Raw genomic sequence first — 12,882 nt, 5'->3', positions numbered from 1 at the left:
GAAGTTACTAGCACCAATTAAAAAAATAAAAGGAAGAAAAGAGTAGAAGGTGACGGAGGAGTACAAGACAACAGGGAGGAGTTGGAGGCAACGGAGAGGAGTAGGAAGTATCGGCGGTGAGGAGAGGAGGGAGAGTGGAGGGGAGAGGACAACACAACAGTCTCCGGTATCAACACGCCCTCTGTCAGGGCCCGCGATGCTCAGCCGGCCTGCTCTGACATCGCCTATCACTGCATAATGTAAAGGGCGAGGTATCACGTCACCTGAGTCATGATATCACGATGTTATTGCCATTAAGGTCAATATTAAGATATTTAACTATGAATAAATTACTTGTTCGTGCATAAATGTTATTATCTTGAAGGGCATTACCAATACATTTAGCCATGCAAATATTTTCTATATTTATTCCATTCAGGTCGTAAAGTGATAATAATCTAAATTGCGAATAACACGTTGCAATATTTGAAAGAAAACAGACTAAATATTAATACACCTAACTCGTGCACTAAACGCTGATATACAGATTCAACCACTAATACTGTCACTGCAGGTTTACATGACACGCCAGCCGGCCAAACTATCACCTACGAATCACATGGGATATTCTCTCACTTAGCTATACATGTTGAAGTGGCGTCATTGAATCACTCAGTCTCGCCAACACCGCGAAGGGTTCTGAAGCGTACTAACACAAACAGGCAGTCAGCTCCTTCACAAGAGACCTTATATAAGTGACAACCTCAAATCATCACAAGCTTGGCGATGTTATATAATGTGACGGACATCACAGTCACTAGTAACAACAGCAACAGAGAAAGCGGACTAGGTAGGGATATCGTTAATTAAAAAGATAATACCCAAATAGAACAACTTACTCGAACACTATTTTCTCAACTCAAAAGTCTACGGTCATTGCACTCCAAATGGGGCTCGAACGGTCTTCTCAATGCCAGTATCCTCTTTTATCCTAGTGTCACTCTAATTCTCCTGCTATTACGAAATCCATGAAGGAGTAGAATAGACTAAACTCTGTAACACTGCACTAGGAAAGCTGCAATATGCATCGTACTTAAAAAAAAATAAAAAATCTGGTTATAATGCATCAATCTGCCTTGAGAATATTGGGTAGTGAGAGGGATCATGTTAAGTAAAGTTAGGGAGAATGTCTATCAGCTTTCAAATAAACGTTTCTCGCTCATGAAGTTGCGTCATGGAAAGTTATGGATGTACAGGTACGTAACTCTTGATTCCTTCCATGCATATCATAATGGGCAACACTTTGAAGACTGGAGTATAACATTACATCTCGGCAGGGTACTTTAATGCAGAGAGAGAGAGAGAGAGAGAGAGAGAGAGAGAGAGAGAGAGAGAGAGAGAGAGAGAGAGAGAGAGAGAGAGAGAGAGAGAGAGAGAGAGAGAGAGAGAGAGAGAGAGAGAGAGAGAGAGAGAGAGAGAGAGAGAGAGAGAGAGAGAGAGAGAGAGAGAGAGAGAGAATGGTATGAAGTAGCGGCGACGAGGAGAGGAGGGAGGGTAGGGAGGACAACAAGCTTTCCTATATTCTTTACTGATGCGTCTATTGCTTTCTTCATGTATTCTTCACGCCTGATAGATCACAGCTTCATTCTTTTCCTTACTTCTTCAGGGTTGCTTTCCTATTCAACATGAGTGTATCTTCCCACCTCGCTGTCAAGCTTTACTCTTTACTCAGCTTACACTCACCTACCCCTTTTACCTTTTTACTCAGTTCACTCCATTCATTTGCCTTCCTTTTCCTTTCATCCCTCCCTTGCATGCTTTCCTTCCATCCTAACACCCCCTCCTCCCATTCTCCTCACCTAGACGAGGGAGAATTCCAATGCAAGATTTCTTCTGTTGCTACACACACACACACACACACACACAAAGACACGCAAGACCAAACATTAGGTCATCACAAAACTGAAGGAAAAAAAAGCAGGTCGGAATGCGGGGTGGGGCTACCGGAAAGGGGCGGGGTCGCGGGCACGCCAAGCAGCCAATCAACGAGGCCCGATCTTTTGGTGTGGCCACGAAAAATACATGTCAGGAAATATCTTAAGATGTTCCAGATCGCTAATGTTGGCTTAAAAATGACACTGTTTTGTGGAAGAGAGAGAGAGAGAGAGAGAGAGAGAGAGAGAGAGAGAGAGAGAGAGAGAGAGAGAGAGAGAGAGAGAGAGAGAGAGAGAGAGAGAGAGAGAGAGAGAGAGAGAGAGAATCAGTGATATGAAAATACTATACGAAAGACCTTTTTTGCTTTTTATAATATTTGTTGAAGCTACAACAGTTGTTACTACTACTACTACTACTACTACTACTACTACTACTACTACTACTACTAATAATAATAATAATAGAAGAACAAGAACAAGAACAAGAACAAGAAGAACAAGGAGGAGGAGGAGGAGGAGGAACACGAGATGATCAATGGAGATGGATTACCAGGATGCTGACCAGCCCCCCTAGTGCCAGTAAGTAGCCCTCTCTGTAAATCACTGAGACTAAACACACACACACACACACACACACACACACACACACACACACACACACACACACACACACAACGTTAAGGGCCACTCGTTGCAAAGGATTCCATGATTACCATTAGTACTTTTAGAAATATGTATCCTATAAAAATAAATATAACTTTCGTATTTAAATGGCCGTTTGTCACGCTCACAGAATTAAATAAAAAAACACACACACACATAATATATATATATATATATATATATATATATATATATATATATATATATATATATATATATATATATATATATATATATATATATATATATATATATATGTGTGTGTGTTTTTTTTTTTATTTAATTCTGTGAGCGTGACAAACGGCCATTTAAATACGAAAGTTATATTTATTATATATATATTATTATATATATATATTATATTTAAATACGAAAGTTATATTTATTATATATATATATATATATATATATATATATATATATATATATATATATATATATATATATATATATATATATATATAAATTAAAAGTCATTGTTAAAAAGGAATCCAATAAAATGCCAAACATATGTGTAATTACACCGATAAAATAGTATTAAGAGGAGGAGGAGGAAGGGAAGAGAAGGAGGGGGAGGGGGAGAGGGAGATGAAGGTGGGGGGGATGTGAAGGTAAGAGAAATGTGAAAGTGGAAGTGGAGGTAAAGTGGAGGAAAAGGTGAAGGAAGATGTGGACAAGCAAAATATGGAGGAGGATGTGGAGGATGAGGATGAGGAGCAGCAACAGCAGCAGCAGCAGCAGCAGCAGCCCTCCTCGCCAGCTGCTCGCCACACTGGAGTTGCTCTATAAATAACCGTGGGAGGATTTATGGCAGATGGGAGAAAAAAAAAAAAACAATGGGTGAACGACGATGAGAAAAAAAGAAAAGAAGAGAAGAATAAAGGGGAGACACAAAACAAGGAGGAAGAGAAGTAGAGGATGATGATGATGGAGAGAGAGAGAGAGAGAGAGAGAGAGAGAGAGAGAGAGAGAGAGAGAGAGAGAGAGAGAGAGAGAGAGAGAGAGAGAGAGAGAGAGAGAGAGAGAGAGAGAGAGAGAGAGAGAGAGACCACGAGGGAAAATAAATAAAGAGCATCACAAGTGTATTGAACTGTTAAAAGAATGTCAAGGTTGTCCAAGTAACTATTTACCCTTGCACCGGCCACTCTCCCCAACACATCCGAACCGAACCGAGGTTTGGCAGTCACCATTCATTTAATACGGACAGGTTTGGAGGAACGAGTGGACGTCAGGAGTGTACTTGGTGAGATCGTCCCTCGCCCTCCTCGTCCTTGTTTTTATGCTTTTGTTAGTTATTTTATTTTTTTTTTTTCCTTCCTCAACTCTATTTCTTCTCTGCTTCCTACGTAGTCCCTTCCTCCCCCCTCTCTCTCTCTCTCTCTCTCTCTCTCTCTCTCTCTCTCTCTCTCTCTCTCTCTCTCTCTCTCTCTCTCTCTCTCTCTCTCTCTCTCTCTCTCTCCTCCTTGTTTCTTAGTCAGTTTATTCCTTTCTTAAATTTCTGCCTCCTTCCTCAGCCCTTTATTTCCTCCTCCTCCTCCTCCTCCTCCTCCTCCTCCTCCTTCTCCTCCTCCCTCTTTGTCTCTTAGTTTACTTTCTTAAAATTCTTCCTCCTTCCTCAACCCTTAAGTCGTATTTTCTCCCCTTCTCTTCCTCCATTCTTTTTTTTTATATTCCTACCTCCTTACTCAGCTCTTTATTTCTTCCCCTTCCTCCTCCTCTTCCATGTATCCTTTTTTTTATATTCCTTCCTCCTTTTGAGCTCTTTACTTCCTCTCCCTCCTCTTCCCGCACTTTTTTATTTCTTTTTCCTTCCTTAGTCCTTTATTTTCTCCCCTTCCTCTTCCTCCTTCCATTCCTTTTCTTAAATTTCTTCCTCTTTCCTCAACCCTTTACTTCCTCCTCCTCTTGTGTTTCTCGAATTCCTCCATCCTGTCTTCGCCGTGTTGGTCCCCTCCCTCCCTAACTCTGATCCCGACCTTCCTGTTTCCTTTAGTGACCCACGTCCGCCATGGAATTCCACCCAAATCTGGGAAGAAGGGAGTGGCCGGGGCACTGACCACACCTGGAGGGAAGGAGGGAGAGAGGGAGGGAGGCGAAGAGGGAGAGGAACAGAGGGTCGAGGATGGTCTGAGTGGAGAGTAGGAGGAGGGTGGAGGTTAAGGAAGAGATGTATAGAATAAGTTTGGGTGTAATGGATGTTCTGTGATGAATGAATGAAGGAATGTGAGTTTTTGGTGTCACTGTACATCGAGATTCTGATGTTCATCCCTCTCTGCCCTGTCAGTAAAACAATCCCTGTCATTCCCAGTCCTCCTCTTCTAGTCCTCTTCATGAGTTACACATTTACTCTTATCTCTCACTCATGAAGTCAGTCACTCACCAAGGATGCTTTTCTACAAAAAAGGAACAAACTTTCTCACCCAAAGGATGTCATCCATGGGGAAATTACCTCCCGTCACCACTCTTATCAGATACAACAGTGACTCACCTTCCACTCTCACACAAAAGACCCACGAGTGTTTGACGTACCTGGAATAAAAGAAAACAAATAAATACATATATAACATCTTCAGTTAAAACACACAAAATATTTTTCTGACTTAATTTCTTCCTAACGTGGTGGTACAGGTATCTAAAAATATCATGAAACATCAATTTTAATCAGATTATCTATATTTATTTCCCCTTTCTCTCCTCTCATTTCTTCTAGCTCTACATATAATGTAGGTGCGTTTCATATTCTTATCCATATATTTAATGTTACCTTCCTTCCTTTAAAAACTCATAAAACAAAATACATGCAACAAAAGCCGAGTTTTATCGGCTGTACTACAGAAAAAAATCTGGGTGTAACTAAATAAAGGCACGAATAAATTTTGTAGATGAACTGACTATAGGTAATGCCTGATACAACAAGACAATATGATGCTGCAATAAATTTCGTCCACTTTTCTTCATTATAGATCCCATAATCACTGTCGTGTTAATTATCTTTTATAATTACCGTCTATCTTTATATACCTTTCAATTAAACAATCAATCATGTTATCATAATATCTGTAACACTTTTTTTTTTACCATAGATAGTAGGTACTTATTGTATTCTAGACATGAATCATGAACACTTACAGCGACGTCACGCCACACCAGTGAAACTACGAAAACAGGACGCTGAGGAGGATAGTAGCAACCGATGAGACAAATGTGCGCTGCGTGTATCGTGTTGTGCGTGCAGGAAACACTTTATATCCAATTTTTGACACTACGTTCGGTGATTATCGCATGTGTTGGAGCGAGACACTCATACAAGATGACTGTCAGCAAAACTCGTTACGTTAATTATCCCTGTAACGATTGGTAACAAGCAGTGAGTGATTGTGTTTCAGCTCTGAAAGATTCAGTCTTCAGTGTGACCCGTAACTTCAATTACGTCATAACGAGTGACGGAGCGACTCGTAAATATTGGTACAGCGTCATATAAAATTAAACAAAGGTTTTCCTGTAAATCCAAGGCATACATACATAAGTCAACTTCAAGCTGCTGGTAGGTAAATTACAAAGTATAGCACAAATTACTCTATAAAGACATCAAAGATTACATGAAATGGCTTCAGCCCAAAGGCGAAGCTCACATGAAGAGGTCAGGTCCCTTCCAGTGTGTGTACTAACCTGACGTCACCTCACCAGTTTATATACCTCTCGCCACTAGACACGTATCTGCCAACCACTTAAATCACCAGGGACTAGTGAACTCAGCAGCCGTCCCGGTCGCTGTGCCCGCTGCTGACTTCCCCACCTCTCTCACAACACTCACACATAATATACGCTCCGAGGAATAGTTGCCTTATATTGACAAGTGTAAAAGCAAATTAGTTTCGGCCACGCCCGGAACGCCACTTCCCTGAGAGGTAACCACGGTCCCTCCCACGCCCCCACGCACGCCTCACCTTAACGGGAGTGAGCTGCGGTGGCAATTATAAAGTGTAGGTGAAGAAGAAAATCTATGAAACTTAAATGAATAAAACCACTACCCAAGTTGATGAAAGATTGAAGGGAATCAATTACTAACACACACACACACACACACACACACACACACACACACACACACACACACACACACACACACACACACACACACACACACACACACACACACAGCTCCATCACAGCTAATTTCTTGTACCCTTGTGTAATCCATTATAAGGCCCCCACAGTATTAGGTTCACCTTCGCCCCGAGAACCGCGGCGGCCACAGAAGCAACTCTCTTTCCCTCTCCTCCCGTCCGTTTCCACGCCCCGGTAAGAGTCAGCCGCCGCCCCAAGCAGCCTGTAACCCACTGCAGCAAGATGTTATCAGAGTGACACGTGACAGCCACTCCGACACTCCCTTACGGGCGACCACCGAGCTGTCTGTTGCCTCATCCCGCCCCGCCCCGCCCCGCCCTGTGTCTTGACGGGGAAACGAAAGCTGAAAAAACATTAAGAATATAAACTAAAAGAACGACTTTACACACACACACACAGAGAGAGAGAGAGAGAGAGAGAGAGAGAGAGAGAGAGAGAGAGAGAGAGAGAGAGAGAGAGAGAGAGAGAGAGAGAGAGAGAGAGAGAGAGAGAGAGAGAGAGAGAGAGAGAGAGAGAGAGAGAGAGAGAGAGAGAGAGAGAGAGAGAGAGAGAGAGAGAGAGAGAGAGAGGCGCAAGTATGCAAGTGTGTGGTAAAACTGGAAAATGCCAAAAACCAACGAGTTTGTTCGACTGAGTGAAAAAGTGAGGTAGTGGAAAGGAGTGAAGCGAACGGGGAAGGAGGGAGGGAAGGAGAAGGGAAGACCAAATGAGAAAGAAAGGAAGGGTAATTGAAGTAGAAAAGGTGAGAAAGTAGGAAAGGCAATGGTCAGTTATTAAAATGTATTGATGGAAAGGTGTGAATATGGTCATGAGGAGAGTTAGTGCGTCATTCCATCATTCATTGTCGAAGCAGCGAACACAACATGCTCCTGTCCCCGCTACGGCGTCTGCTCAAGCTCCAGTTCTACCCTTGGTCCTTGTACCCTTTGCTTTCACACTATTCTTTACCACTCTGTATTCCTATTGAGACTATTTTCTGAGACCACATATAATTAGATAGATTTTTACTTTTTTTTTTTTTACCCATAAAGTTGTACAATCTTTGTCGAAACACTCTTGAAAATAACTTTTAAGACAGCCTGTTAAGTGCAGTCAAGATAAACGCTGAAACGATAGAGAACATGAACCTCTCAGACCATCTAGTCGTCTGCTACAACGGCGCCACCTAGGGTCCTTTAAGTATAATGAGACTTCAAAAAGGTTTTACAAATGAAGACCTACCTGCCTTTTCCTTATCGCCTTCAATATCTCCGCGGTGTCTTCCTTCATCTAAGCCATCTTCGTGTAGCACAGTGCCACGTTTCGATCGGAGGCTCACTGCAAAACCTCCAGTGACTCACGGTAGTGACTAAAACTGGAAGGCGCATCTACGCATGTACTACTTTCTACTTTCACATTATGCCCATTAATCAAATACTCATCGTAATGTGTCATGTTCAACTCTTCTGTGTGGTAAAACAACACAATTGACAGATAGAGTAAAGGGAAGCTGCTGCGAAAACAAAATAAGGCCACACTCACAACACAGAAAAAAATACAATTAAATATAAATCGGAATGTAGTTCGAAGTAAAGAGTGTAGGGGTCACAGGATGGAGATTACAAAATTGGAAGTGAAAATGAAAAAGAACGACAAGACAAGGTGTGTGGTGGGGAGAGTGTGTGGCTGGGAGGGTGTGTGACGGAGAGTGTGTCTAGCTTAGAGGTTGTGTGGCAGGAAGGATGTGTGGCGGGGTTGGGAGGATGTGTGGTAGGGGAGGTGTGTGGCGGGGAGGGTGTGTGACGGTCGTCATCATCGCATCACCAAACTATTACATCAACTCTCCAAACACGATGAAAACCGAAATTTAATTCCTCTTACATCATTACCAAGCACTTTCATCACGTGACTCAGCAACACTTGACTTGAAATTACGGCGCAGCTTAGAAAAGAACACTCACTAAAAACAATTTTTGAATGAGAGGCTGGTAGAGTATTAATCGTTGGTAGCATTAAAGCTGAACAAGTGGAAGTGTGCTTAAGTAGTCTTTGCAGTCACCTGAAGGATTTGAATTAGACTGGGTATATAAAATTATTATTAAAAGTTGTAAATACATTTAGGACTGGTGTGTGTGTGTGTGTGTGTGTGTGTGTGTGTGTGTGTGTGTGTGTGTGTGTGTGTGTGTGTGTGTGTGTGTGTGTGTGTGTGTGTGTGTGTGTGTGTGTGTGTGTGTGTGTCAAAGCTTTGCCTTTACCTTGATAGTTCCCCAGGGGCGCCGCAGCCTGGGCGTGGAGGGAGGGCATTGTACCGTCACCCAGTCACCGGGTTGCATCGCCGAATCCCGTTCAATGAGTCTATAAGGCTGCGAACAAACTTCTGAGTAGCAGCTGTCATTATTGTGACTGATATATCATTACCACTCACTATAATAATGTGATGTACACTCGGTGATGAGGATGAAACTCCATTCCCAAGGTGAAGAGTGTGACCATCATCAGCAACTTTCTCAAGAATGAATGCGCACTTCTCGGAGGCACGCTGGAGGTGGTATCCATTCCACCGCCTCGCTCCTTGTTCCCTTATAGAAAATTGCCTTAGCATCTCACGTCCTCATTTCTCACACCCTCTTCTCCTCTTCTTTTTTTTTTTTTCTTCTGCCTCCTCCTCCTGTTCCTCCTCCTCCTCCTCCTCCTCCTCCTGGTCCAGACTCATTACCGGGAAAGGCACAAAGCTGGAGGCACCCCGGGTCTGCCTGCCGGGACGTTAGTGTCACCTGGCTGCTCAATCCATCAGCTCCGGCCAGTACCATTACGTGTCCCCTCCCTCCTGCCTCACCGCGGCATCCTGACCCTCTATTCAGGTGGCAGTACGGGCGGCAATTTGGTGGGCGGCCGCATGACGTGTTTATGAGCGGGACGCCGATTCCCTAGACGCCCCGGGGTGGTGGCGCTTGACAGAGAAGGTCGTGAGAGCTACTCCAGGGTGGCTTTATATTCGGTGCTTCTACAGTTAGCAGGTAGAGGAGGAAGAGGATGGGAGGCAGGAGGTATGAGATAAGGGGGGACGTAATGGGGGGAAGAGCGGGAGGTGGGGGAGGGTTAATGGGGGTGGAGAAGGAAGAAGATGGAGCCAGAGGAGGTAATTCAGAAAGGAGGTGATGCGAGGGGTAGTAAAGATGGAAAGTGGTGGGAGTGATGGGCAGTGAAGAATAAAGGTGGGCCGGAGGGAGGAGAGTGGGGGAAAGATTCGGATGTGTGAGGCCGCGAGGATGAGGACCAGTGTGAGGGGGCGAGGATGGGGTTGATGGGGGAAACGGTGATGGACTGCAAGGAAGAGTGAGGATGGAAAGGATGCTATAAGGAAGGTGGATATAGACAGGAGGTTGTCTATGGGATGGGAAGGGCGAAGGGAGAGGGTAAAAGGGACGAGAATGACGAAGAGCAGTGAAGATGTGGGCGGGGAAGATGGTGTGAGAAGGCTGAGACGTGGATGGGGAGCAATGCGTGAGAGAGGCCTGAAAAAGTGAGATTAAAAGATTAAAACGGAGAGAAGGATAAAAATAATGAAACTGATGAGATGATCAAAGATAAGTTACAGATGGAAGGAGAAATTGCTAAGAGGAGACGCAAAAAATGCGATGATAGAGAGAGCAACATAGCAAGAAAAGATGCGCTATTCATAGAAAGTGAAAAACTGACAAACACCTCATATTACTTAACTGATGTGCCACCTCAAAACCAGCGTCAGCGACAGGTTATCAATCAAATCTTTTTCCCTTCCACTTACAATCGCAAGCGATAATCACACATGCAAGTTACTTAGTATGATATTACTCTACATGGCACTGTTCTTTTATGCAAGAGAAGAACTAGTCAAGGTCAACAGAAAAAAAAAAGAGGCACCCTGAGGTGCCAGTCCCTAAAGAAATAGGGCCAAAATGATTATCCAAAATTGGAGAAGTCTTGAGACCTCCCTCTTGAAAAAATACATGTCATGTTTTTTGATATGTTTAAACCAACAGCGAAAGTTTCACCAAAATGCCTAAAAGAGGACGAACAAGACTCAGTAAGGAAAGTCAAGTAGAAAAGCCACGACGGAACCCATACAGGCGATAAGATATAAGGTTGTGAAGTGACAGATGTGTAAGGATCTTCCTGTTGAGGATAAATTAAAAAAGAAAAAAAACTTTAGAGACGAGATTAAAGCAATAGGCGGCAATGTGAGGTATTAGGGTAGTCACCCTTTTTAGTAACAGGCTGAATGTAGGCAAACTTGCAGCATGAAAGAAAGGGATATGTTCAAAGACAGAGTTGGAAGAGTTTGACAAGGCAAAGTGAAAGCACAGAGGCACAGTTCTGGAGAACGATATGAGGGACGCCATCAGATCCATAAGCCTTCCGAAGGTTACGGCCAGCGCGGGCATGAAAAACATCATTACGAAGGATCTTAATGGGTAGCATGAAGTAGTGGGAGGGTGGAGGAAACTAACGAACGCAAGCAGCGGTACATAACAGAGCGCACGAGTCTATGCGTAATTTTAATGGCCAAGGTACAGAAACAGACCAGGAAGGTGTTATTCAAGACACTGTTACCGCAAAGCGAGGAAAGTCTGTGAGAGAAAGACGACGAGGCTAAAGATTTATGGCTGTGAAACTGAGTCGTAAATTTCGGCCGTCTTGATGATGATGACAATGCTGGTGGCGGTGATGAAGTTGGTGGCAGTGGCGATGGTGTTTGTGGTGCTGGAGGTTACTGTGGTGGAGGTTGTGGTGGCGATGGCGGTGGTGGTGGTGGTAGTGGAGGTTGTGGGGGTAATGATGACGATTAGGACAGTGGTGGCAGTGGCCTGGTGGTCGTGATGACTGAGGAAACACCGACAGTTTATTTAAATGCACAGTGATTTTGGTGAGTTCCGATTTCAGCGAGAGAGAGAGAGAGAGAGAGAGAGAGAGAGAGAGAGAGAGAGAGAGAGAGAGAGAGAGAGAGAGAGAGAGAGAGAGAGAGAGAGAGAGAGAGAGAGAGAGAGAGAGAGAGAGAGAGAGAGAGAGAGATTGATTTGAGTGAAGGATACTCGTACTAAGGATGCGAAGGAATCAAATGCTGATGATCACACTGAAGGACACGAGATATCACTGCCACTGTGACCTCACACTGCCGTGAAGGGAGCCACACTTTCCGTCCTACGTCTGCTGCTACTGTAACCTCCATCTTAGCCCCCAGTCACAAAATCGTTACCCTTGTCAATGACAGCCATGTTTACTGGTATTAATTCATTAATAAGTCATACAGTACAATACACAGCACAATAATCTATGATAACACAACCAAACATATGTAAAATCACAATCTCCTTTCGGAAATACTCCCGATACAAGACAGTGAGTGCCAACTAGTCGTGGGACTGACGGCACTGAGCCTCAAAAAACACTACCAGAAAATCACGAGGATTAGCAATTAAACATGATATTTCTCTGTTCGCTAAGTATCTTTATTTTATTTACAACTTAAAGTAAATAATTAACGCGTTATTTATGATTTTTTTTTTTTTTTCCTATCTTAATTATATATATATATATTTTTTGTTTCTTATTCAATACTATTTATTACTGATAAATTGAGACAGTCAGTTCCAGCAATTGGTGGTAGCGACACTTTTGGGAAGGTGAGGCGTGAAGGGCAATGAGGAGGAAGGCGAGGAATGCATGGGTGATCTTATCCACTCAGCAGTGATGGGATTACGCCTCCGCCACCACCACTACTACCATCACCGCCACCATCAACACCACTATCCCCATCACCACCATAACCATTTCCCACATCAAGGTGAACGCGTCTAAGTACACTCACCTGCCTCCTCCAAATCTTCCAGGTCACTTCTCTCGGCCACAGGTTTGTATACAACACCCTTGAGGGAGTAACAGCCTGCTCTTCTCATCTCCTCCTCCTCCTCCTCCTTGATCTCTTCGTCGTATTGTAAAGGGGAAGGAGCTTTCAATACAGCCTGAATGTTACAGTCATTAGCCAAGGATCGTTTAAATTTTTTTCGTACATCGCTAACTAAGTGCATTTAAACAATTATACATTATTGAATTGAAAATATTCCCTTATAAAAATCGATACAATATTATGGTGTAACATTTAATTAAACTTATATATTTTTCGTTCGCATTTCTTCTTAAATTACGCCGTTTTTTTTTC

The 12,882-nt window shown here is 43.3% G+C and overlaps 1 long non-coding RNA gene across 2 annotated transcripts in view; it reads right to left on the bottom strand.

The window, feature by feature from the left end:
* LOC135100678 (uncharacterized) overlaps nt 1-12,882 on the bottom strand; it is a 244,413-nt gene that overhangs the window by 52,838 nt on the left and 178,693 nt on the right. Inside the window, exon 6 of one of the 2 annotated variants that reach the window (XR_010268862.1) lies at nt 4,193-5,105. The exons of the other annotated variant lie outside the window; for it this stretch is intronic. This is a non-coding gene — a long non-coding RNA (uncharacterized LOC135100678). Of the gene's footprint in view, nt 1-4,192; nt 5,106-12,882 lie in introns of those variants that run through there. 2 annotated transcript variants of the gene reach the window in all.

The sequence above is a fragment of the Scylla paramamosain genome, chromosome 5, assembly GCF_035594125.1.
Source record: "Scylla paramamosain isolate STU-SP2022 chromosome 5, ASM3559412v1, whole genome shotgun sequence".
NCBI classification, from domain to species: domain Eukaryota; kingdom Metazoa; phylum Arthropoda; class Malacostraca; order Decapoda; family Portunidae; genus Scylla; species Scylla paramamosain.
This window is presented reverse-complemented; position numbering and strand designations above follow the sequence as displayed.